We start from the raw sequence: 2,500 nt of genomic DNA on the forward strand, positions 1-2,500 counted from the left end.
ATATATCACTTAATTTTCGTATCCTTATTTAAAAACAAAGTCATAAGAAGTTTCCACAAAAAAACTCTATGTCATTTAAAAAAAAAATGTTTTTTTTTTAATATATCCCATTCGTTGAATTCGTAAATTTCTCTATTTCTTTATTTCACATAATTAATTTTAAAAAATAATTTTTTTTATTTTTTATTTCTATATTTATAATATGGCCATAACAACCTTGCATTAACGTTACGGTTAATTTTAGTTTCGTATTTGCTCATTAGTGGCAAGTAATGTTTGCAGATAATCGACTGTTTTAATACTTAGATTTAAGACCATTTTTGGTTTAATGTTTAATTGAATATGAGAATAAATAAAAATCCTGCATATGTTAATCTTCATGCAACATCTCCAGTAAAGGATTCTAATCTATTTATCATTATTTGATATTTTAAAATTCATAATCATTCTAATTGAATATGTTTCCATATTGTTACTAAAAACAATTGCGAAGGGGGATAATCCAATCTCGTTGTTAATTGTTAATAGTTAATTAATCAGCAGAATAAGGAATAATAACGAACTAGCATCAAATGAAAGTACCTTAGACAAAAAATATAATTGCAGAATACCTGGGAAATGTCCGTTGGGTGGGAAATGTCTAACCTCGGGAATAGTGTATAAATGCGAGATAAAAACCGGCAACCATAAGAACCTTATACAGTATATATATATATATATATATATATATATATATATATATATGTGTGTGTGTGTGTGTGTGTGTGTGTGTGTGTGTGTATGTATATATATATATACAATGGAAAATATATATATATATGTATATATATATATATATATATATATATATATACATTCAAGCAAATATTATTAAATTCAACCAAGACACTTTTCTTTATGATTCTTTTTCTTTTTTTTAATTTTTCGATTTTCCGTATAATCGTTTCCTATCAAAATCCAAAATATTAATAAAAGCTCCATAAATGTTGCCGTAACGAACGCTTTCGATTGATCTACGAATCATCTTCAGATGTTAACATTGTCCACGGACTTGCTGATTTTTATACACGAATTTTTAATCGGCCTATACTTTTGATTGTCTTTTTATCGACTCTCTGTGTTTTAACTTATCTTTGCCTAACGCTGTTTACTGTATATTTATTTTTCACTTTTAATTCTCATTTCCGATCATTCGCACTTTTAATTAAACCTCTGAAGATGATTCGTGGACGAATCGAAAGCGCTCATGACAGCGACAATTATGGGACTTTTAATCATATTTTTGATTTTGATATAATAAAAGATAATACAGAAATTCGAAAAATAAAAGAAATATCATAAAGCAAAGTGTCTCCGTTGCATTTAATAATAATCGCTTGAATTAAAAATGCTGCCCAAATATACTAACCTTATATCTCCCTATTGATTTAGGAAGTGCAGTGAACGTGCGTGTTTCATGATACCATCCGGCAATGTTATACCTTTTTTGTTGCGGAGCCAGTATTGCTATTTTCATTCTCCATATAGAGGTAGTCACAAAATATTGCTAGTGTAGATATTACTAATGCCGAGTTCCGAATCGTTTAGTCAGCACTATCTGCCTTGGAATCTCATTATTTTTAAAGCATCTTTCTTCTGGGGAAGAAGTCTGTCCATTGGCCTATTACATGGTAAGTGACAACGACATCTGCTGTATTGCCGGCCACTTGTTTATATATATCGACCGGAAAACGTGGGAGCATCTGCGAAACTTTCATATACATTAGACGTAGATGTCACGTTCGATGCACTTCTAAAACCAGCTGACGTTAATGGTATATTTATACGCAGTATGCAGGTAACGACATTAACTGTTACAGTTCCATCGATTGGATCTATATAATTATGCTGTCAATAATAGTTATTACATTCTTAAATACAATCGAAATATGTACGGATCTTGAGCGGTTTCTCTTGTTACAAAATTTCAATCGAAAACACCTCCGATATTCTTTAGGTGTATGTTGTCGAACTCGGGATTCTTTCTGTCAAAGTTGGAAATCTTTCTGTCGAACTTGAGAACCTTTCTGCCGAACAAAGGAATCGTTCTGTCGAACTCGGGAATCTCTCTCTCGATCTTTAGATTCTCTCTGTGAAACTCGGGAATCTTTCTGTGGAACTTTTAAATCGTTCTGTCGAACTTGGGAATCTTTCTGTCAAACTTGAGAAACTTTCTGTCAAACTTATAAATCGTTCTCTCGAACTTGGAAATCTTTCTGTCAAACTCTGGAATCTTTCTGTCGAACTTTGAAATCTTTCTGTCAAACTCTGGAATCTTTCTGTCGAACTTGGGAATCTTTCTGTCAAACTCGGGAATCTTTCTGTCAAACTTTGAAATCGTTCTGTCAAACTTGAGAATCTTTCTATCAAACTTTGAAATCGTTCTGTCGAACTTGGAAATCTTTCTGTCAAACTCGGGAATCTTTCTGTCGAACTTGGAAATCGTTCTGTCAAACTCGGG

General features: G+C 31.7%; 1 long non-coding RNA gene across 1 annotated transcript in view; it reads right to left on the reverse strand.

Annotated features, from left to right (window-relative positions):
* LOC145266715 (uncharacterized) overlaps positions 1 to 1,646 on the reverse strand; it is a 161,724-nt gene extending 160,078 nt beyond the window's left edge. The window contains exon 1 of the long non-coding RNA XR_013864776.1: positions 1,409 to 1,646. This is a non-coding gene — a long non-coding RNA (uncharacterized LOC145266715). The remainder of the gene's footprint in view (positions 1 to 1,408) is intronic.
* Positions 1,647 to 2,500: the final 854 nt, after the last annotated feature.

This window comes from Euprymna scolopes, chromosome 41 (genome assembly GCF_053919585.1).
Source record: "Euprymna scolopes isolate OS-2025 chromosome 41, ASM5391958v1, whole genome shotgun sequence".
In the NCBI taxonomy this organism is placed as follows: domain Eukaryota; kingdom Metazoa; phylum Mollusca; class Cephalopoda; order Sepiida; family Sepiolidae; genus Euprymna; species Euprymna scolopes.